Below are 25,844 nucleotides of genomic sequence, written 5' to 3' on the forward strand. Positions count from 1 at the left end.
CTTATTTTAAAAGCTATTTTTACGTATGGTACAGGAAACAAAACTGAAAATTACATAAAAGCAGTATATATCTAGTGTGAGAAGATTTGCTCCTACAATTTCTTTAATAGACATAAGGCTCTTTAGGTTATCTACTTTTTCCTGATTTTCATAGTTTGTGCTTTCTAAGATTTTATCCAATTCATCTAAGTTGTCAAATATACTGGCATAAACTACTTCATAATACTCTTATTATCCTTTTAATATCTTTAAAATCCATGGTAATTCCTTCTAACAGCTGATATTTGTATCTTTTACCATTTTTTTCTTTGATCAATCTGACTAGAGCATTTATCAATTCCATTTACCTTTTCAGTGAATCAGCTCATTTCACAAATGAGCTATGCTCAAAAGTTCTGTGACTATTATAATGACTTTGAAGGAAAAGAACACATATTTTAAGTGAGGCTTTGTAATAAAATAAAAACAAATAAAAATCTCCTTTGCTGAAGAAATATGCCAAACCCACACACATATTTTTGTATACAAATGAGTTACTCACAATGGAAAATCTAACATCCTTCTCATATTAAATCAAAGACAGTATCAATGAAATTGTCACCTCTGTAGTTTCCTATACTTTACCAAAGATACCTGTTATCATAGATCTGGGATAATAGGAGAGTAATTCAATATCACAACATCAAACTCAATTCTATTTTATATTTTAGGCTTTGGCTCTCAACTAATTTCATTTACAAATTGAATTTTTTCATCTTTAAATAAAATTGAAGCAAATATGAATTATGCAAATTATAGTCATACTGGTTAAATAATATGGCATTTAATATTTACCTATAGGATTAGCAAATATAAAAATGTAATTTTTAATTTGTGTAAGAATACAGCAAAGATGGCATTCTTGTATATAATCAAGAAGAACATATCCACACAGAAACTACTAAAGCTGATAAAGAAATTAGGCAAGGTAGCAGGATACAAGATTAACATACAGAAATCAGTTGCATTTCTTTACACTAACAATGAAATAGCAGGAAAAGAAAGTAAAGAAACAATCTCTTTTAAAATTACATCAGGAAACAGCCTAAATGTCCACTGACAGATGACTTGATAAAGAAGATGTGGTATATTTATACAATAGAATACTATTCAGCCATAAAAAAACGACAACACAACGCCATTTGCAGCAACACAGATGCCCCTGGAGACTGTCATTCTAAGTGAAGTAAGCCAGAAAGAGAAAGAAAAATACCATATGAGATCACTCATATGTGGAATCTAAAAAAAAAAAAAAAAGAAAGAAAAGAAAAGAAAAGAAAAAGAACATAAATACAAAACAGAAACAGGCTCATAGACACAAAATACAAACTTGTGGTTGCCTGAGGGAGGGAGGTAGGAAGGGACAGACTGGGAGTTCAAAATATGTAGATACTGACAGGCATATGTAGAACAGATAAACAAGATTATACGGTACAGTATAGGGAAATATATACAAGATCTTGTGGTAACTCACAGCAAAAAAGTATGTGACAATGAATATATGTATATTCATGTGTAACTGAAAAATTGTGCTCTACACCGGAAATTGTAAACTGACTATAACTCAATAAAAAAATTAATTAATTAAAAAAATAACATTATCTCAGAAAAATAAAATACCTAGGAATAAACCTGACCAAGGAGGTGAAAGACTTACACACAGAGAACTACAAAACACTGATTAAGGAAATTAAAGATGATTTTAAGAAATGGAAAAATACTGCATGCTTTTGGATTGTAAGAATCAATACTGTTAAAATGACTATATTACCCAAAGCAATCTACAGATTTTGCAAACCCTATCAAATTACCCAAGATATTTTTCACAGAACTAGAAAAAAATATTCCTAAAATTTATATGGAATCACAAAAGACCCAGAATTGCCAAAGCAATACTGAAGAAAATGAATGAAGCTAGAGGAATAACTCTCCCAGACTTTAGACAATACTACAGAGCTACAGTAATTCAAGTAGCACGGTGTTGGCATAAGAACAGACATATGGATCAATGGAACAAAACAGAGCCCAGAAATAAACCCACACACTTATGGTCAATTAATCTTCAACAAAGGAGGCAAGAATACACATTGGAGGAAAGACAGTCTCTTCAGCAAATAGTACTGGGAAAATTGGACAGCCACATGTAAATCAATGAAATTAGAATACTTCCTCACACAATGCACATACAAAGAAAACCTCAAAATGACTTAAAGAATTAAACATATGACAAAACATTATAAATCTTCTAGAAGAAAATGTAGGCAAAACATTTTCTGACATAAATCTTAGTAGCAATGTTCTCCTAGGTCAGTCTATCCAGGCAGAAGAAAAAAAAAAAATAAACAAATGGGACCTATTTAAACTTATAAGCTTTTGCACAGCAAAGGAAACCATAAGCAAAACCTACAGAATCAGATAAATATTTGCAAATGATGCAACTGACAAAGGGTTAATTTCCAGAATATACAAACAGCTTACACAACTCAATAACAAAAAACCAAATAGCCCAATCCAAAAATGGGCAGAAGACCTAAAGAAGCAATTCTCTAATGCTGATATACAGATAGCTAAGAGGCACATGAAAAATGCTCAATATCGCTAATTATCAGAGAAATGCAAATCAAAACTACAATGAGGTATCACCTCACACCAGTCAGAATGGCCAGCATTAAAAAGTCCACAAACAATAACTGCTGGAGAAGGTGTAGAGAAAAAGGAACCCTCCTACATTGTTGGTGGGAATGTAGTTTGGTGCAGCCACTTTGGAAAATAGTGTGAAGAGTCCTCAAAAAACTAAAACAGACTTACCATATGATCCAGCCATCCCACTTCTGGGCATATATCTGGAGAGAACTCAAATTTGAAAAGATGCATGCACCCCAATGTTCACAGCAACATTATTGACAATAACCAAAATACAGAAACAACCTAAATGACCACTGACAGATGACTGGATAAAGAAGTTGTGGTATATTTATACAACAGAATACTACTCAGTCATAAAAAAGAATAAAATAATGCCATATGCAGCAACATGGATGGACATGGAGATCATCATTCTAAGTGAAGTAAGCAAGAAAGAGAAAAAAAAATACTACATGATATCACTTACATGTGGAATCTAAAAAAAAAAAAAGAACTTATCTACAAAACAGAAATAGACTCATAGACATAGAAAACAAACTCATAATTACCAGGGGGAAAAGGTGTGGGAAGAGATAAATTGGGAGTTCAAGATTTGCAGATACTAACTACCATATATAAAATAGATAAACAACAAGATCCTACTGTATACCACAAGGAGCTATATGCAATATCTGTGGGAGTCTATAATGAAAAAGTATGAAAAGGGATATATAGGTATATGAATGACTGAAACATTATGTCATACACTAGAAATGCAAATCAAAACTACAATGAGGTACACAACGTTGTAAACTGACTATACTCCAATTTAAAAAAATTAACATACAGTGCTACAACCTCTTTGCAAGGAATTTCAAAATAGCTGTTAAAAGCCTCCATATTTTTTTATATTTTCCAAAGCAATTCTCTCTCTCCTGGAAGTCATTCTGAGGAAAAGTTTAAATATGTGAACAAAAGCAAATATGTTCAGAAATGTTCGTAAGTCAGCTACTTAACATTTTAAAAGCCAGACATACTGTCCAATAACTGAACAAATTTAAGTACATTTTACTAGTGTCAAACTCATTTTTTACAAGTTAAAAAATTAAACGTCAGCAATTTCACATTGTTCAATCCAGTAGGAGAAACACACAGTGGAGTAGCATGTGGCCACTAAATATCATTTATACAGACTTTTTTATAATGCATGTAAGTGCTCATACATTTGGTATATACATAGGGTTCAAAATCATATTTTCTAGATGCCTTCAAATACAACTGCATTCACATACACAAACACACACCCACCCCACCAAGATGATGCCTGGTTGTGTTTGGGTGGTGGGATGTTTATTCCTTCTTTATGTACAACAACAGGATGGAGTTACTTTTACAATCAAGAACGGGTTATATTAAACAGAAACAGAAACCACCATTTTCCCAAGTAAAGCAGGAGTACCCATCTCATAACCTCCAGTCTCAAAGAACTTCCAAAGTTAACAAATTCTTGATTTTTTTAAAATCAACTGAAAGGAAAAAGAACTGCAACAAGTAGGATATATGGAGAAATTTACTAGTACGCCGGAAAGGAGGGGATTCACGGATTTCTAGTGATTAGAGGTGACAAACTCCCTGAACAGTTCGACCTCTGTCTACGAAGGTACTAACAGACATTAGATGGAGAACACCATCATGAATGCTGCAGACAGTCCTATGCATGCAAGCTGGGCAGGTTTGTGTTAAGGAACGATCTTCCTACAGTACTTTTTCTAGAAATGCTTATGAAATCAGTAAAGTATGTCTGAAGAGAAGGCTAGCTAAGATTATTCCCCTCATTTGATAGTCAAAGTGAGATCACTGGAAAGCTAGTACCCAACTTTAACTGATAAGAAACATAAACGATAGTAAGAAAGGCTCACTAAATAAAAGTAGAGAAAGGACCTCCTTTACATGGGAAGTATCCCATTGCCGGCCTACTTTTGCTTTGTCCATTCTCTTCTCCCAAATGCTTTGAAGAGAGTCAAGAACTACATCAACTATAGGTGACTTAAGCCCTTTCATTATGGCATTTTCTTTTTCTACATTTCCTGGGTTCACTCAGGAAAGTCAAAGCCAGTTGTATATGGTGTTTTAACACTTGTGTGTTTATGGATCTAATGGCTATAATCACCATTCCAGTAAATGCCATTTAGGAATTGAGATGCGTTTCTAATAAAACACCATAAAAGATTTGAATTATTGAATTAAGATCTCTAAAACTTTTATTTAAACAAATCAAAGCTGCCAAAAAGATTTTCAAAACCCAATCTCTATATTTTTGAGCTGGAAACTTAAATATTTTTGAATCCTAGAATGCTGGAAGTTTAGAAGAGATTCTAAATAACGCTGAGTTAACAATAAGAGAAAAAGCACTCATTTACTTCTCTTAGGGGAGGTGTGGAGTAGGGGCTACCATCGCTGACTTTTTGGCACATTGAGAACTAATAGCAAGGTTTACTCCTTGAAAGGAGATTTTTCACACTGGTCAGACTTAGAGAAAAATAATATTTATTTTCAATTTACTTAGCTTAAGGTTTCTTTCCTTTTCTTTCAGCTTTCAAACACACCAGAACAATCTTCTCCTCCTGCAAAGGGGGTTGGAGCATGTAAGGACAAGGTGTTTGTACTGGACTTTAATATGGCCTTTTTGCTTAGCAGGTTATAAAGTTGTGCTAGTGAGTCCAAAGTTGTATGTGTAGTTTCCACATGGGGCTTCACCCTTCTCCATTACTTGTCTTTGCAGAAGACACCCAAGGAAGTGGAAGTTAGACAAAATTTGATTGGAGAAGAAAGTCTTAGAAGTCAAAATTAAAAGATGATATTGCCTTTGAGTACAAGCTGGTGGTAGGAAGACCTCTATAGGCCAAGGCCAGCACCATGGTGCCCAAAGAAGGTGCCAAGAGAGGAGATGAACCACTAAGGCAAGGGGAAGGGGCATACGGACTGCGTGATTTTTGCCTAACGTCCTTCACTGTGGCTGGATTAGAACAAACCCATTCTAGTTACTAAGTAAACAACTCAGGGTGGCAGGGCAAGGGTATCAGCTTTGGATTCAGTATTTGTTACACAGCAAGAGTGTCGGGTGGGAAATCATACTATAGAGGTACCTAAGCTACTGCTACAGTTTTGAAAACACAGAGTATAGAATAAACCTCTGGGCTTATAGTCACAGTATCAGAGGGTCTTCTTCATTTGGCTCTGGGTGTACAACACAAAGCAGCTGCAGCTGAATATTCATGCATTCAGGCTGGAGGTACTCCAGTTCCCTTTTACTACACCCAGTCTATGAGGGCAGATTAACATGTTTTAAATCTTGGTCAAGAGAGCACATTTTAAATAATATTTATTAAAATGAAAAACAAAAAAGGAAACATCCTCCCACTGTCATTTCACAATCTTGTTCAAGCATCTTTACAATTTTCATCTCATGAAGGTGGGAATGGGAATTACTGAGAGAGCGAAGAAGCAGCTACCTCCTGTGGGGCCTTTGCACCCATCTCTGCTGTCAGAGTCCATCTTCTTGGCTAGGGACCTGGATTCTGCTTAGTTCCCTGACTCCTGAATCATCTCCTAGTCTTCAAGCATGGGTTTCTGGTTCAGCAATGCTTTGTTCGTAAGTCTAATTTTGACTCTCATTATGATATGGCACTCTCATTTGAGCCCTGCCCTACCCAGACTTATACTTCCTGAGTGGGTCAACTGGACACTAAGCTTGCTCCATCACCAAACTTCCAACTAGATAGGAATGATCTGAGTCACCATGGCTCACTGGCTATTTACTGGGCTATGCCAGGAAGACAAAGGCAGTAATGAAGTTGTGACACCTACTAGTCAACAGTTATGTCAACAGAAATTAATGCCTCCTCCCACTGCCATTCATAATCCTCTTCAACCACTTAAACAGTCCCTCCACATCTCATGATAAAGTAAAAGAGTAAAACAAGAGAAAAAGAACAGTGTACCTGTCTGAAGAATCTTGCCTTCTATTCAGAGATATTCTCCTTCGATGTCTTTAATAATAATATTTTGGCCTGGTGGACTCTGGGCATCCTGTGATGTAAAGCACGAATTCGTGAATCAGAGGTGTATATGTGCTTCCTTGACAGTGTGACATCAGAGAAACTGCATTTGCAGCACCTGTATCAATAGATCAGAAAAATACAAACAATCTTATGAATCTTACATATTACCTAGGTGAAAGCAAGGCATCATAAGTCAGAAGGGTATGTAAGTTATCACTGGAAAGATAACTAATAGATAAGAAAATTAAGGATGATAAAAATATATATTCATCAAAGAGAGGTGTTATTAACCAAATCAAATTTGACTCTAACTACTGCGTATTCAAAAAAGAACTAGTCATGTGATTATTATACTTGCCCTCATCTCCCTATGAAATATTGTATCTGTGAAGAGACAATAACAGCAGTGGTCGATTGAAAAGGAAAGATCTATCTATAATGTAGAAAAACAACTTAAATTTCATAGAAGGAATTTAGAAAAAAGAGAGAGGAAAAGGCGCACATGACAATATAATTTTAATGAATTATTTTAAAACTGTTCCTGAGGTGTGGCCAAGATCCCATGCTCACCTCCTCCCACAGGCACAGCAAAGTTACAACTATCTACAGAGCTATTATCCATGAGGATGACCTGTAGACTAGCAGAAAAGATTTTCCACAACTAAAGGTATTTAAAGAGGGAACCACAATGAGAAGGATGGGAGGGGTAGAGATAGTACAGTCAAGGCCCACAGCCCTAGGTGGGTGACCCACAAATGGGAGCTGCACAGGTTCTCCCCAAAGAGGTAAGGGTCTGAGCGCCACATCAGGCTCCCCAGCCCAGGAGTCCTGCGTGAGGAAGGACTCCCAGAGCTGCGTGAGGAAGAGCTCCCAGAATGTCTAACTTTGAAGGCCAGTGGGGCCTGCGTACAGCAGAGCTAGAGGGCTGTAGGAAATAGAGACTCCATTCTTAAAGGACAGGAGAAAAATCTCACATGCTCCAAGTCCTGGTGCAGAGGCAGTAATCTAAGAGCCTGGGTCAGACCCATTTGCTGATCTTGGAGAACCTCCCACAGAGGCAGGAGGCAACTGGGGCACTCTCTGGGGACACAGACAGTTGGCAGCCAGTTCTGGGAGCTTGTTCTACCACAAGGACACTGGTGCTGGGAAGCACCATTTTGGACCCATTTGTCTAGCCTATTAGCACTGGGGCCTACCTGCCCACCAGTGGGCTGGCAACAGTCCTGAGACCCTCTGGGACAGGCAGCCAGCTGCCCTGGGACACAGCCTCACCCACCCATGGGCCAGCAGCAGCTCCAGGACCTCCCATGCCAGACCTGGCTTCACTCACCAGCAGGACAGCAACCACTGCACAAGGCAGGGCTTGGCGACATGCCTACAGTAGTTGGCCTGCCACCAGAAAGGCCCATGCAACCCCTTAGGGGGCACCTCTAAAGCATATAGTGCCGGTGACAAGAGGGGAGTGTGCTGCTGAGACACATATGACATCTCCTACCTAAGGCCACTTTTTCAAGATTGGGAAACATAAGCAATCTACCTAATACATAAAAAAAACCCCAAAAACACAGAGAATTAGGCAAAATGAAGAGAGAGAGGAATATATTCCAAATGGAGGAACAAGACAAAACCTCAGAAAAAGATCTAAACAAAGTGGAAGTAAGCAATCTACCTGATAAAGAATTTAAGATAAGGATCATAAAAATGCTTAACAAACTTAGGGGAAGAATGGATGGACACAGAAGAACCAAAGAGAGCTGAAGGATACAATAACTGAAATAAAAAATACACTAGAAAGAATCAACAGTAGATACAGAGGAACAGATGGATAAACAATCTGGAAGACAGAGTAGTGAAAGTCACTCAAGCTGAACAGAAAAAAGAATTAAAAAAAGAGAATAGTTTAAGAGACCTCTGGATCAACATTCACAATATAGGGGTCCCAGAAAATGAATAGAGAGGGAAAGGGGTATATACCCTACTTTAAGAAATAATAGCAAAAAATTCTCCTAACCTCAGAAAGGAAATAGAAATCCAGGTCCAAGAAGCATAGAGAGTCCCAAATGAGATGAACCCAAAGAGGTCCACAAGACACATTAAAATTAAAATGGTAAAACTGAAAGATAAAGAGAGAATCCTAAAAAGTAGCACGAGAAAAGCAACTAGTTACATACAAGGGAACTTGTACAAGATTCTCAGCTGACTTTCTGCTGAAACTTAGCAGGCCAGAAAGGAGTGGCACAATATACTCAAAGTGATGAAAGGAAAAATAATCTATAACCAAGAATCCTCTACCCAGCAAGCATATCATTCAGGTTTGAAAGAGAAGTAAAGAGTTTAACAGACAAGAAAAAGCTAAAAGACTTCAGCACCACTAAACCAGCATTCAAGAAATGTTAAAGTGACTCCTCTAAGTGGAAAAATAAAAACCACAACTAGAAATATGGAAAATTATGGAAGGAAAAATCCCATTGGTAAAGGCAAGCATACAGTAAAGGTAGTATATGAATCACATATAAAGCTAGTAAGGTTAAAAGACAAAAGTAATAAAATCATTTATATCCATGAAAAGTGATTAAGGGATACAAAACCAAAGAGATGTAAAATACGATGTAAAAGCATTAAGCATCAGGGAGTAGGGAGAATAAAATGCAGAGCTGTTAGTGTGTATTTGTACTTAACAGATCATCAACTTAAAATAATCATAAACATATTTAAATACATACATAAACATAATATTATATAAGAACTTAATGATAACCATAAACTAAAAACCTATAATAGATACACACACAAAAAAAGAGAAAAAAATCCAAGCGTAATACTAGTCCTCAAATCACAAGAAATGACAGCAAAAGAAGGAACAAAAAAGTACAAAAATACCCAGAAAACAATTAACAAAATGGACATGAAGCTTACAGTAAACTGAAGGATATGTACCCAGGGTAATATATATTTACACATATATTTTCTGTGAATGTCTATTAAGTATGGTGTTTTCTGGAGAATATAAATTTTACGAAGAATTTGGAAAATTATCTCCAATTAGTTGGCACTAAGGAATTTAAGAATTGGGCTGGTAACTTAGCTATATATGATTTCAACCCTGGGACTCTATGATCTATGAAACCCTCTGAAAAACCAAAAGGCACCTTTAAGCTTCTATTTGTTTTGTAATTTTGAAAACATCATTTTAGGGCAAAAGATTTCTTGCTTCATTCTAGATAAGCAAATACCCTAGTTAATAAAACCACCTTCTGACTATAGTATTTCTCGTCCTATTTATCTTCACCATTTTGAAAGAACGGAAGCCAGCATTTAAAGGCCAATCTAAACACCAGAAATCAATGGAGTTATTCAGGAGAACTACTGGTCACTACTAAAGGTGCAGTATTTTTTAAAGATTTCACTTAGTCTGCCTGCTATAAACAATTTAAAGCTTTCTTATTCTTCTTTAAGTGGAGTCACAATTTATGACTAAACACCTCTTTTTTTTTTTAAACCAAGATTACATCTAATTAATGGGCAGTTAATTCAAAATACAGCTCCACAGTATATTTATGAACCACTAGACAGGAATGATATTGTCTAGTTTAGGAAGAAAACATTTGTCTAGCCTTGAAAGATCTTCTTTCCCAATTATTTTATAGTTTGTCTTTTTTATTAAAAACAATTGAGACAGATTTAAGATTTCACTTTATTTTTGTGTATATTTTATACATAACATATATGTATAGATTCAATCCATTAAAAATGTTTGCTACATTATCTAACACTAATTATTAATACTGAAGTACAGATCTTAGATCTCCACAAAACCTAATGGATAAGCTTTTCCTAGGCTTAAACTGGTAAAATAAATGCAATCCCTATCAAATTACCCAGGACATATTTCACAGAACTAGAACAAATCATAACAAAATTTATATGGAACCATCAAAAACCTAGAATTGCCAAAGCATTACTGAAGAGAAAGAAAGAGGCTGGAGGAATAACTCTCCCAGACTTCAGACAATACTATAGCGCTACAGTCATCAAGACAGCATGGTATTGGTACAAAAACAGACATATAGACCAATGGAACAGAATAGAGAGCCCAGAAATGGACCCATAAACTTTTGGTCAACTAATCTTCGACAAAGGAGGCAAGAATATACAATGGAATAAAGACAGTCTCTTCAGCAAATGGTGTTGGGAAAACTGGACAGCAGCATGTAAAGCAATGAAGCTAGAACACTCCCTTACACCATACACAAAAATCAACTCAAAATGGATCAAAGACTTAAACATAAGACAAGATACAATAAATCTCCTAGAAGAAAATATAGGCAAAACATTATCTGGCATACATCTCAAAAACGTTCTCCTACAACAGTCTACTCAAGCAATAGAAATAAAAGCAAGAATAAACAAATGGGACCTAACGAAACTTACAAGCTTCTGCACAGCAAAGGAAACCAGAAGTAAAACAAAAAGACAACCTACAGAATGGGAGAAAAGTTTTGCAAATGAAACCGACAAATGCTTGATCTCCAGAATATAAGCAGCTCATATGACTTAATAAGAAACAACCAAACAACCCAATCCAAGAATGGGCAAGAGACCTAAACAAGCAATTCTCCAAGGAAGACATACAAATGATCAATAGGCACATGAAAAAATGCTCAATATTACTGATTATCAGAGAAATGCAAATCAAAACTACAATGAAGTATCACCTCACACCAGTCAGAATGGCCATCATTCAAAAGTCCACAAATGACAAATGCTGGAGAGGCTGTGGAGAAAGGGGAACCTTCCTACACTGCTGGTGGGAATGCAGTTTGGTGCAGCCACTGTGGGAAACAGTATGGAGATTCCTCAAAAGATTAGGAACAGACTTACCGTATGACCCAGGAATCCTGCTCCTGGGCATATATCCAGAAGGAACCCTACTTCAGGATGACACCTGCACCCCAATGTTCATAGCAGCACTATTTACAATAGTCAAGACATGGAAACAGCCTAAATGTCCATCGACAGATGACTGGATAAAGAATAAGTGGTATATTTATACAATGGAGTACTATTCAGCCACAAAAACTGACAACATAACACCATTTGCAGCAACATGGATGCTCCTGGAGAATGTCATTCTAAGTGAAGTACGCCAGAAAGAGAAAGAAAAATACCATATGAGATTGCTCATATCTGGAATCTAAAAAAAAAAAAAAAAAAGACACAAACAAAGCATAAATACAAAACAGAAATAGACTCATAGACATAGAATACAAACTTGTGGTTCCCAAGGGGGCAGAGGGTGGGAAAGGATAGACTGGGATTTCAAAATTGTAGAATAGATAAACAAGATTATACTGTGTAGCACAGGGAAATACATACAAGATCTTAACGGTAGTTCATGGAGAAAAAAATGTGACAATGAATATATGTATGTTCATGTATAGCTAAAAAACTGTGCTCTACACTGCAATTTGACATAACATTGTAAAATGATTATAAATCAATAAAAAAAGTTAAAAAAAAGTAAAAATAAAATCAAATAAAATCATCAATCATTCTTTATTCATAAGAACTCTATTTTGATATCTTTTTAAAATCTGGCAAAAATGGTGAACTAGAAGATGATACGTGCACTTGTACCTTGAAATTGTAGATTAAGGAAATGGATTCAAGTTTCCTGATGGAAACTTCTAACCTTAATACCCAAAACCAAACCAAAACAAACAAAGCAAAATAAAGAGTTCAAAATTTGAAGTCTTCATGTACTCTATCTTCACAACTAAAACACTGGTGGCTAAGGAAAGAAACAAAACTCTCATGAGGCAGAGCACTGTAGCAGAATGAAGCTCTCTCCCTACTCCTGGAGGCAGTGTTGGTAACTGAAAAAAAAAATTCTAGAATTCTAATACCCCAAATTTGAGGAAAAGCAAATTCCAGGAATACACATATCCTTTCCCTCTTCTGACTGGACCCACCAAAAATGGTTCCTTGGTCAAAATGCGTGAAATGGAGTGAGTGGACCAAAAGATGATGCTGTCTGATGGAGGAGAAGGGTCCCGAAATAAACATGGAGCTGTAGGAATATGCATTTCTATTTCGCATAATCAATCTGTGTATCTATCATCTACCTACCTTTCTTAGTTATATATTATATAATACACTTAAATATTATTATATAATAATAATACATAATGTAATTACATATTAATAGTCTTTCTTATACATTTAATATAACTGATAGTATCTGCATTATATAATCAATACTACTATATAATGTACATCATACCTTATATACCTCATACCTTAAATATGGGTATGTGTGTATGTATAATATATATAATACATAATATATAATTCAAATAAGAAAGAACTATTAGAAATGAGGAATTAATAATAAAAGTAAATAATTCAATAGAAATTTTAGGAGATAAGGAAATCCAGGAACTAGAATTTTTTTAAGAAGAGTAGTAAACAAGAGGAAAACAATTATAAAATCAGAGCATTAACGCATCGATGTGCCATCTGACCAACAAGAGTTTCACAAAAACAGAGGTGAAGAGCAAATAAATGATAAAATAAAATTTCTAGAACTGAAGGAGAAAGTTTGCAGATTAAAAGGGCCCACCAAGTATTCAGAATAAAAAAAAAAAAGATCTGCCAGACTTACTACACAGAGTTATGCTAACAAGAGAGTCTTGGTTTTGCAACCAATCCTTTTATGCGTAATCCATAGTGAAATTACTGACAAATCTAACTTGCTACTTTTGCCAGTCTTAAAACTGAACCAAGCTTTATGATGTGGAATAGGCTTTAAGAGTTAAGTTAGAAATTTTAGAACACTGGCATAAAGATAATATGTATTTGCACTCAGAGAAATAAAGCACATCAAATAAAATGGGTCAGGATCAGAATGGCACAGAATTCTCAAAGCACCAGAAGCTAAAAGAAACTAAATACCTTCAAAATTTTGAAGAGAAATGATTTGCACACCTAGACAAACTGCTAATCAAATATAAGAAAATGAATACATTTCCAATATAAAAAAATCTAAATAAAATGTTGACCACCCTATACCTTTTCTCAGGAAGAAATTTTATCCACAATTATAAGAGTTAAGGCAAAAAAGACGACATGCAACCTAAGAGGTCCAATGCAGGAGAAAAGCAAAGGGAACTCCCAGTCTGATGGTGACATCCTAGGATCTCAGCTGCCCAGCAGATCTAAAGTGATCATGCCATATAAGAGGAGTTTTAGATATAACAGAAGTAAGTGTGGGGATATATTAATAATAGAGCCATTAAAAAAACCCATTAAAACAGAAGCAGCTATTTACTCTAGGTGAGAAAAATTAACAAAAAGAAAATGTATGGCTCAGCTGCAAACAATGAGAGCATAAAATACTGGTCATAAAATGAGAACACTGAATATTGGTCTTGTTTCTCAAGTGATTTAACCAAGTAATAAGAACAATTATCTTAAGTTTGGTCAGTGACATGTTAGTCTTTGGTGGGCTCCATTTTCCTCCATTCATTCAGTGAGAAATTTACCTAAATAGAAACAAGCATGGCCACGCTGAGAAAAAAAAATTATATTATTTATCCTATGCTGTACCCAAAGCCACCTCTTGGCTTTTCTGACTGGCTTTGCTTACTGGCCTTCACTGTAAAAGTGAGTCATTAAAGTGGAAAGGAAGGTAGCTTCTTTACTGTCATAGTTGGACATGAATGACTGGCGGAAATCAACTTGGGTTTGGCCATCCTACTTATCCTGAAACTTTCCATCCTCATTCCTTCCCCACCCAACTCCAAACCTTGGTAATCTGTGCTCTATCTCTTGGTCTTTTAATTATAATGCTCTTCTATTTCCTCTCCATCTTCAAGAGCAGAGGTTACAAAATGATGCTCAGAGACCTATGTTTTGTTTGGCCTGAACAGGGTTTTAATTTCTTGTAAGCATTAAAAAAAATTGGGAGGATTCACATTAAAAAAACCTAATTTCTGTCTTTTCTTGAAAAATTTTAAGGTTAAACTACACTGATTATCCATTCTGAAATGGCTACCAGGGTAAAAACTGAAATATTGAAATGGCATATTCTTTCTAATTTCCACAATTCAAACACTCCTTGATGTCTCTCACTCCAGCCTATTTTATTCACGTATGCACTTTCCCATCCTTGCAGGCATTTGGGTTTACAATTTCTGTTCTAAAGTGTGGTTTCTACACTATAATTCTACTGGTGCAGCTTGCTTAAAGATTCATAATGGCTTCTTTTCTGCTATCACTGGTGGCCTTTGGGCAGAAGTCTTCCTTCTTATAGTTCTGTGCTGGTTGAAATTGGGGCCACTTAAATGAGATTCCTGTTCTCTGAGAGGTTATGTACCTCCTATTATCCCTGGACTGTTATCCCATGAATTTCTATGTCAAAGCAGTTCTGGCTTTGCACTCTTCTGCTTGTCACTGAATTTGAGCCAAGAATGTTAATTTTGCCATCTGTAAATGTTTGACTTTGTGCTTCTATTTAAATAGTGGCTTGTGGCTATTCCTTGATTTCACTCTGAGCTCCATTAAGGACATGGATTTTTACCAGTAATAGAGGGATGTGAAGTATGCGACAGAGGAGACGCTGAATTGGTGCTTGGGAGACATGAGTGTTGGTTCTCTCCTTATCTACTCAGTAAATTTGTGATTCTGAAAATGCAGAACTAGGGAAAATCATTTCTTCATGAGTTTAAGGCTTTATAATTTTCAGTGAAATTTCCTATACATAATCTCATTTGATGTCTATGTTTTACAAATGGGGAACATTAAAGAAGAAATGATTTCCCTTGGATCATGGGACTAGCCGACGGATGATCTCAGGCTGGGATCTTGGTCTTCTAGGTTTCAGATCAGCATTCCACTATGCAATGTGGAATTCCCCAGAAGACCCTGCCTTTCTTGAGGTATGCTTTTTACAATTCTGTTTTAAAAGCCCATGATCTCTTTTGTAGCAGCTTCAATCTAACTCCCAAATGGCATTCACAATCTGAATGAAAAACTTCATGAGGAGAAGGCCTATATTCACCTCGTTTTTGCTCCTTCCATTTTTCATGGTCAATGTCATAGTGTGGACCTTACTATGGTTCACACTATCAGTGCTCCATGCTGGTGGAGCACTTAGTTAATAACACACACATACTCCAATCTCTGAATTAATTATAGGATGAGCACAAAATTTATCATCCAAACCTGGACCATTTGGTGAAAGGAAGTGGCACTATTTATTACTCATAAACAACAAGTATTAATTGGGACAATGGTTCCAATTATATAAAGCATTTGCACAGTGCCTGGCACATAGTAGGTATTCAGTAAATGGTACTTTTTGAAAGAAGCCTTACCAAAAGAGGTAAATAGATCTGATAATTGAAAAAAGAGTATACTTAAGAGCTGTTCCCTTAAAAAGTAACCCAGAGGAATGGATTTTGAGTGGAAAAACAATGTTTTCTTTTTATAATGTGGAACTTGAAGTCTATCAGACTTTCTATCTAGGAATCAAACTGGAAGTGTAAGGAATCTCTGTAGGCAAACTGACAGGTGAAGACAATTTCTAAGAAGAACTTGGTAGACAAAGATAATCATTATGAAATCAGGGAAAGTGGAAATAATATTTTATAACAAAATACCAGAACTCATGGAAGATCCTACTTGGTTTTCAGGTTACCTCAAAATATTTGTTATTGTTAGTCTTATTTCTTGGAGGAAGAGATCAAACTGAGAATATTTTGAAAGTCGTTTGTCCCAGTGACTTTCCCAGGGTTAGAAAACAATGCTCCCAATTTCCAAAGCCATATCCCGAGAAACACACAACTTACTCTCTTCACTGGTGTTCCACAGGATTATCTGTAATGCCAGGCTGCCTCTGTAGGCTATTCTTTGCCTGAGGAGCAGGCATGCTGAGAGGCAATCCATCTTACTCCCTTCCTTCCAACTTGAGACTTGCCCCCTGATCTCTGAGGTCTGATCGCTAGTGTTTCAGCACTAGCTGCAACCCAATCCTTCAGTGAATACAGCTGAGCTAAACTAATCTAATTTTTTTAGCCTTTGCACCCGAGATATCAATCTCTTGGGTAGTTAGTGCTCCCTGAGCCAGGCATGGATTTCAGAGTCACTTATTACTGCCCTCTTTGTGTTCTAGCCCCTAAGCTGCAAACGGCCCTGTGGGCACCACAGAGCTACACAAACATTTGTTCCCACAGCCGCCTGGCTTCCTCAGGCCAATGTGCCTAATGAGCTGGCCAGTGCCCATAAATCAAGTCAAGCATACACAGTTCGGGCTTTCATCAGGTGAGTCCCGTTCAGCAATGCCTTTGAAGGAGGGGCCCCTGAGGGCTGCAGAGGCTGTGAGCTGCCCAAATAAACACCCCATCTCAAAGATGTTGTTCTGTTTTGCAGACAGGCTTGTCGTTAGTGGGAGGAAGCATGCTGAGTTGCCAAGTACCAGGAGCGGAATGATGTGACTTGGGAGCCAAGGAAAAGAAACACACACACACGCACACGCACACATTCACAAACCCTCCCAAAGAACTCGACTGGAGACAGGAGGAAACAGAAGGTGTGAAAGATTCATATCCCATCCTCTCACCCACTGACATGCCATCACCAGGCAGTCAGCAGAGATGGCACGTGTGGCTTCGACAGGACCTGTCATGAGAACAGACCCCCAGCAGTGCTCCAGATAGACTGATCACCAGCGTGCGGACCCTCCTCCAGTGCCTTCTCATCCTTTCCTTGCTGAAGCTCTCCCAGGCTCCTCTGCCTGTTTTGTGCCTTATCTGCACTCCTCTCATAGTTACAGTCTAGAATGTTCCACTAGTAATTTCCGATCATAAAACAAGGTGTAAAAACATATTTCTTTTCTTTACCCATCTAGGGCAAACTATTTTTCACACTGGTTTAGAATCTCTCTCCACTTAGTATTTAGCAAGAGCTTGGTAAATTTTGTATTGCTTCTTTCAAAATTCTTTAAGAATTACTCCATTTTATTCATTCATTAATAATAACAACATTCAGTAAATATTTACCCAGTACCCAAGATACATCAGTCACTATTCTAGGGGCTGGGATACAGTGATGAACATGACAGACAAACACGTGTATTCTATTGAGAGAAGACAGTGAGAAAATAGATAAATATAGGATGCAATTTCAGATAGTAATCAGTGCTATAAATAAAATTTCAGTTGGAGAGGTGACAAAGAGGGGTGGTAGCAGGGTGTTTTCAATAAGGGACCAGGCAAGGACTCTCTGAAGAGATCATGTTTAAACTGAAGCTTGTATGAAGCAAGGGAGCAAGAAACCTGAAGACCTGGGTTAAGAGCATCCTATGCAAAAGAGAATGCAAACATTCCAAGGTAGGACGAAGAGGCAACTTGAGGGACAGGGAGAAGAGAGAGGCTGAGTCACAGGGAGAGGAGTTTAGTGTAGGAGATGGGGTGAGAGGGGCGGGAAGGAGCCATGCCTCTTTGTTTATGCTATTCTCATTTCTGTAATTCCTTCCTTATCATCGCTAACTCTCAAAATCCCACCCATGTTTTCAAGCCCATTCCAACTGCCGTCTCTTCCATAAGTACATTCAGAGGGAGTCATAAGGATGCAGGGATATAATTTCTGCATCCTTCACCTTGTATTAAATTTCACTAAGTGTTATAAAGCACGTTTTTAAAAGGAGTGAAAGGAGGTCAGTTTGTTCACACATTAGTTCTGCTCTCATGACTCTGCTGTTACATGGTAGGTGTGTATAATCCTTGCCTGGATCCCCTGTAAGACCTACTGGAGCATTTGTAACAAGAATTTGAATAGCCATGTTCTATTTTGTTTTTACTAGGAGAGCAGTCAACCGTTGGCTGTGTAAAATTTCACTGTTTGAGGAACTAGAAAGCCACTGGCCTCATTCTAATTCTCCTGAGAAAAGAAAGAAATGGATTCCACTGGCCTCTGTTTCACAGCTCCATTAATCACCTTCACTGCCAAATATTTCCTTTCGTCAAATTTGCAGGGCCTCTCATTAGAGACTTTCTAATGACAATTGCTTCCTTGTATATATTTCTTAAGACCATGGAATTGTCAATAACAATAATAAAAAAGTAAGTATTTTACTATCTTGAGATTGTCATCTTTACAAAGAGACTCACAGAAGTGACATACATTCTCCGGTAAGGAAAAGAACTACCTGTGTTTCTCTGAAGTGCACCTGAGCCTGGATGGGTGCACGTGACCTTCAGTTGTTCTCGCCACGTGCAGTGACCCTGAGGCAAGAACAGGCTGGCAAGTATGGAGGCTGTATGAAGGGATCTAGAGAGTCAGACGGTCCTTGAATCACATAATCAGAGGCTGGAATAGATTTGGTTTCTCTTAATAATCTTGCAGAACTGAAACAGAGAGTTTGACAAATAGGAAGGTTACTTGTGTATTAAAAACGAAATCATGTAAAGCATAGTCTAAGAATTATGGAATATGTTTAAGAAGCCTTATTCAATAGCTTAATTCTTAATTTAAAAATGACATGAATTATATGAGTCATGATATGCATAAACGTAAGGGTGCATAATCATCACTGGAATCACTGAGAAGGATTTGCTGCACGTACTAAGTGTGAGACTGAACTAGATGCGACATTACTTATCACTGTACCCATTAGGTAAAAGGCTCATTTGGAATTTTGGGGGAAAAGCATGGAAGTACACTTAGGGAAACCTTCTCCCATTATAAAATCTGGTCACTTGATTGGCTAGAATGCCGTGGAAACCAGTGTGGCCCTTGGCCAGAAGCTGAGGTGTCAAGAGGCTTCTGTGACCTGTCACTGTCACTGTCCTCTCCCAAGCCTTGTCCTCCTCCCTGTCAGAATTTCCCTTCCACCACAGTCTTGGACGTCTGCTTGTCCCCTGAAAAGTGACTTTCTCTGCCAGAGCTAGGGGACAGTCAGTGGGTGTCTTCAGATAGAATCACTTTCTACCCCCTGCCCCCACCTCCGTGGTGCACATGTGGCACTTCTGGCGCCATCCAGCTCCAGGAGTCCCTGCTCAGACCTTCTGGGCGCCTGTCAAAGACCATTTGTGACAGGACTTGAGAAAAATAACAAAGCGGCTCTCCCCTCAAACCCTCTGAGGAATGTGAAAACTGGAGTGGGGACACATAGGCTCTCTGTAACCTCAGGTACACCATGTCAGCTGCCTTCTCGGGCTGGCAGGGCTAAGTGACAGAATACAATCGAGAAACGCTCAGTTGGGCTGCATCGGGCTGGTCAGCACAGAGGATGCATTTTATTAAAGAAAGTAACAGTGTACCTCCTGCCAAGCTGAGGTAATTTGCTTCCCCTTTCTATACTTCTTAGCATTCCAGACTTATACATTTTAACAGTGTTTGCCAGAGCTCACCTGAAAAAAGCAATTCTCAAATAAAAAAACTTAGAGAAATATTTTTGTTCAGGGCCCAGACCCACAAAGAATAAACTACTGTAGGCTTAAAAACTCCCAACCTAATTTTACAACTAATTACTTAAATAAACCAAATAAACAGACCAGTTTTGTCTCACAGAAAAGAAGTCCATAAGCATGTAAGTTGCCCTGGAGCCTGACTGATTCAAATTAGAAAACACCTCCACCCCACCCCCTTCCCATCGGCCTCACATTTAGGCAATTATTTTATCTCTGAAACCAAGATGCTTAATTAATTTCAAATACATGTGTATTCATCAAACAAAAAAAGTAATCCAATGACTAGAATTGCTAAAGACATATTTAGATAAAGTCAATCTTTCTTTTTAATGAGCCTACAAGGACTTTAATTTGTTTCTGGACATTTTCATAAGACCCAGTAAGGAAACAAACTCTTTTCAGGTAAATTGCCTTTCCAAGAGCTCAAACAGGCCAAGTGATAACTCTTAACATCTGGTATATGGAAGAGCTGGTATTTCCCCTAGAATTACCAGTGGTGCAGTCACCAACTCACAATTGCAACTGATACAGGAAATAAAGGGACGGGGGAGCTAACGTTTATCATATCCATTGTGCACTGAGCCTCTGATGGGACTTTCACATATATAATCTTACTTAGACCTCTTCACACTCAATAAGGCTACCTTATGTTACAGGTTAGGAAACTGAGTGAAAGAGATTAAGTAGCTAGCCTCAAATTCCCAAAGCTAGAGTGGTCCAATATACAGTAATACTATTGTTTCCTTTTATCGATCCTTTAAAAGAATGTTCGAATCCATGAACTGTCGGCATGCATTCACTTTTGTATTCTCTGGGACCTAACCTTTATATGACACTTCTATCACTTATATAATACTCTCTTATGAGAAATCACAGGTTTTGAAGTTCATTCATTTATTCACGCATCCTTCAGTGCTATAATTAATGATAAATCTGAATATTAGTGTGAAGTTGCTTCTATACTGGTGCAGAAGAGAATGATTGACTCTACACTGCGTCAAAGGTGCCTGTGTTGATTTTAAAGCAGTGGTTCCAATCTCCAAATGTAAAGATCTCTTTGTCAAAAAGATCTGGCTCTCCCTTTTTTTCCATGATTCTACCTCTAACTAAACTAACTAGAAGATGTTTAACATCTTTTTAATTAAGAAAATATATATCTACCATACCATTTGATATAAAATTTTAATTTCAATAACCTAATTAAATAATATTAGCAAAATTTTAATGCATATATAGGATATTGCATAGTGCCTAGGAGTCCAGACATGCGGCCTGTAACAGCATTCTCAGCCAAAGCATCAGTAGCAGGCTGACGGCGTCCACAGGTTGGGAACCACTGTTTCAAAGACTGAGAAAGAAGGGAAACGTGTGGAATGAGGAGGTACTACAACTCAGAGAGTAAGAGCTCTAAGGAGATAGTTGCTTTTTTTTTTGAAAAAGGACAAAGGAGACTCACTTGGGATTGATTTAGAGAAGTTATCTCCTGGAGTTAATTTCCTGGCTGCTTATGTTAGTTTCCTGAGGCTACTGTAACAAATTATTACACACCAGGTGGCTTAAAACCACAGAAATTCATTTTCTCACAGTCTGGAAACCAGAAGTGAAATGAAGGTGTTGGCAGGGCTGTGTTCCCTCCAAACGCTCTAAGAGAGATCCTTCCTTGCCTTTTCCAGCTTCCAGTGGCTCTAGGCTTCGCTGGCTTGTGGCTACATTGCTCCAATCTCCGCCTTCATCTTCACATGTCCTTTTCTTCTTTCTCTGTGTCTTCTTCTCTTTCATCTTTTATAAGACACTTGTCACTGGATTTACGTGGACCCAGATAATCTAGGATAACCTCAGCTTGAGCTCTTTAACTTAATCATACCTACAAAGACATTCTTTCCAAGTAAAGTCACATTCACAGGTTCCAGGAGTTAGGATATGAACGATTTATCTACTGTAGGGGCCACCATTCAACCCACTACACTGCTCATCACCTCATTCAAGGCTCCTGGTTTAGTACAAGAAAAAGTATGGTGCCAAGAGTGTTAGAAGGTGATGCAGGGGACTGAGTTCAGTCATCCTAGTGATCACTAAGGCCTACTCAGTTCATTCATCATCTGCCTCCTAAGGCCTACAGAAAGGTACCTTATCTAGAAATACTCTTTAAAACATGAGATAATTTTAGTTGCTTTTATCTGATTATAATAGCAATGCATGGTTATTAAAATATACTTGAAAATATTTTTTAAAAATCACAGAATGAAAAATGAAAATAGAAGAAGCTATCTATTTCAAAACTCAGAGAAAGATAAATTCTGAAATACTTCCCATCTCTGCTTCCCTTTACTTGATCCTTTACTACAAATATTAGTCTTCATCAATTAGACTCCACTGATCTAACCAAGTTCATTTATGTTTAAATTTAATCGTGTTTAATTTTAAAATAATATTAACATTTTAATATATAATGTCACTAACATCTATAATAAGGATGCAAGATTTATAAATTTTGATTTCGGAGACAATACTTGTATTTTTACAAGACGAAATATTTTCTCATAAAACATTCTATAAACTTATCACATTTTCTTTACAATCCTGCTCTCTAGTTGTATACATGAGTATATATATTATCAGATTTAATCTTTATCATAGTACTCAGAACTCTGAAGAATTTAAAAAAATAAAAGCAAAGCTTAAGCCCTCCTGGCTGGTTGGAGGGCCATTGGGACTAACAGGAGGGCTGTGGGAAGCCTGGACTCCATTCATGTGTTGGCTTGCCCCCCTGAGGCAGAGGGGAGAGGGTGTATTGAAGACTCCACCAATGGCTGCATGATTTTCTGTGACCTCCTTGGTGTGTCCCAGCCTGAGTCAAATGTGCACTTCAGCCCCACTTACTCAATGCCACATCTCAGCAATGGACCTAGGGTTGTCACAACCAGGGAGAGCACTCTGCTGTGGGATAGAGAAGTAACTTGGATGTGGGGTGGCATCTGGATGGACGAGGGGCAGCCATTGTTGGCATGTACTCAGGTAGCAGCCTGGAACTCTGACAGTGGCCAGTCTACCACAGTCCATATTCCAGATACACATCAGGAGCTGACACGGCCCTGTCTGCCCTGCAGTGTGGCTCTGCAACAGGGTAAGGGTGGCAGAGATTAGGGGAAGTGATTAGCTGTCAGGAAGAAAGAGAACTGAGTAGGATGAGGGCAATAATTGCTGGCACCTACACAAAGGGGCACACTGGAGGCAGCTCAGACCTAAGTCTGTGATTGACCCAATGTAGCCCACAACCCACCATAGGCCTGCATCGGCTCCTCTTGCTTCAGCACTGCTTCCCATGGGGGCAAAGATCCCAGTGCTGGGAGAGGTGAAGCACACATTTAAAGGAAAAAGAGCCAGCACTGTCCCAACACTCAGCGCTCCTGCTTCAGTAACTTGGACTTGCCTCTGTACCCAACAAGGTGGTGAACACTGAGCAGAAAGGGTGCCCTGCCTCACACTCAGCCCCAGCCCCTCCATCTCTAGCCTCACCTCCTATCAAGGTGATAGCTGCCACCACACCAGGAAGAAAGACGTAACTTGTGTCCACAACAAATCTAGCTCTCCAACCAAAGGCACTGAGCACAAGCAGCCTGTATAGTGATGTCCCCACAAAAGGACACCCCTTCAAGCAACAATAGGTAACTGTTTCACCAAAATTCAGGGACAGAAGAAGTTAAGCAAAATGAGAAGGCAGAGAAACTGGTTTCAGTTGAAAGAACAACAAAAAATCGCTGAAAAAATATGTAATGAAACGGAAACAATTTACAAGATAAAAACATTAGTAATAAGAATGCTAACTGAATTAGGGAAAGGAAAAGAGAAACACAGTGAGAATTTTAACAAGGAAATACAAAAAAGAGCCAAAAATAAATGAATAACTGAAATAAAAAAAAACAAACTAGAAGTAAAGTACAGTACACTAAGTGATAAAGAAGAATACACAAGTGATCTGGAAGACAGAATAACAGAAATCTCCCAAACAGAGCAGCAAAAAGAAAAGCAAATTAAAAAAAAAGAAAACAGTTTAAGAGATCTTTGGGATAACATCAAGCGTACCAACATTCACATTATAGAGGATCCCAAAAGGAGAAGAGAGAGAGAAGGGTGTCAAAAAGTCAAAAATGTATTTGATGAAATTACGACTTAAAAATTTCCAAACCTGAAGAAGGAAAGATATCTGGGTAGAGGAATCACAGAGAGTCCCAAGCAAGATGGACCCAAACAGACTCACAGTAAAAATAGCAAAAGTTAAAGAGATAGTTCTAAAGGCAGCAAGAGAAAAACAAAGAGTCATATACAAGGGAATCCCCATAAAGCCATCAGCTGATTTTTCTACAGAAACTTTATACGCCAGTAGAGAGTGGCATGGCATATTCAAAGTGCTTGAAGGGGAAAATCTGCAACCTAGGATACTTGACCCACCAAGTTTATCATTTAGAATTGGAGGAGAGAGAAAGAACTTCTCAGGTAAGCAAAAATGGAAGAAGTTCATCAATACTAAACCTACACTAGAAGAAATGTTAAAGGGTCTTCTTTAAGTAGAAAAGAAGAAAAAATCAATACGAAGGAAAAAAATCCCACTTAGAAAAGAAAAATATATAATAATGGTTGAGGATTACCACTTAAATACACTAGCATGAAGATTAGAAGACAAAAATTGATTAAAGCCACCATAATTACAATAAACACTTAAGCCATAAACATGAAACCAAAAACATAAAAAAGAGAAGGAAGTAAAATATGTAAACCTTTTAGAATGTGTTTGAACTTACATGACTCCAGTTTAAAACAAGTAGATATAAGTCAGCATATATGAACCCCATGGCAACCACAAACCAAAAAACTTCAACAGATACATAAAAACTAAAAGAAAGGAACACAAATATCCTACTAAAGATTACCAAACCATAAGAGAAGAAACAAAAAGAAAAAGAAATGAACAGAGAACTAAGACAAAGAAGGGCATTATATAATAATAAAGGGATCAATACAAGAAAAGGGTATCATACTTATGTGTACACCCAATACAGGAGCACCTAAATATATAAGGCAAATATTAACAGACAGAGGGAGAAACTGAGAAGAGAAGAAATAACATCCAATACCACAAAGATACAAAAAAATCATAAGAGAATGCTATGAATAGTTATATGCCAACAAATTGGACAACCTAGAAGAAATAGACAAATTACTAGAAACATACACTGTCAACTTAGGAAGAAAGAGACAATTTGAACAGACCAATTGCAAGTAGTAAAACTGAATTTTTAATAAAAAAAAAAAAAACTTCCAGCAAATAGAAGTCCAGGACCAGATGGCTTCACAGAGAAACTCTACCAAACACAGAAAGAGCTACCATCTCTCCTCCTCAAACTATTACAAAACATTGAAAAGGATTGAACACTCCCAAATTCATTCTATGAAGCCACCACTACTGTGATATGAAGACCAGACACTACAAAAAAGAAAATTACAGACCAGTAACTGTGATAAATACATACAAACATAGTCAACAAGATACTAGCATATAGAATCCAACATTATATAAAAATGATCACATATCATGATCAAGCAGGATTTATTCCAGGAATACAACTACAATTCAATATTCACAAATCAA

General features: G+C 37.5%; 1 protein-coding gene across 3 annotated transcripts in view; it reads right to left on the bottom strand.

The window, feature by feature from the left end:
• Window positions 1–25,844, bottom strand: part of RASGRP1 (RAS guanyl releasing protein 1) — a 439,223-nt gene that overhangs the window by 338,031 nt on the left and 75,348 nt on the right. For 2 of the 3 annotated variants that reach the window (XM_074365885.1, XM_074365884.1), the window contains exons 3-4: window positions 18,934–19,132; window positions 6,666–6,840 (exon numbers count right to left, since the gene is read on the bottom strand). The gene's annotated coding sequence lies outside the window, so the exon portion shown is untranslated. The remainder of the gene's footprint in view (window positions 1–6,665; window positions 6,841–18,933; window positions 19,133–25,844) is intronic. The other variant, XM_074365886.1, reaches the window with a different exon arrangement.

This window comes from Camelus bactrianus, chromosome 6 (genome assembly GCF_048773025.1).
Source record: "Camelus bactrianus isolate YW-2024 breed Bactrian camel chromosome 6, ASM4877302v1, whole genome shotgun sequence".
In the NCBI taxonomy this organism is placed as follows: Eukaryota; Metazoa; Chordata; class Mammalia; order Artiodactyla; family Camelidae; genus Camelus; species Camelus bactrianus.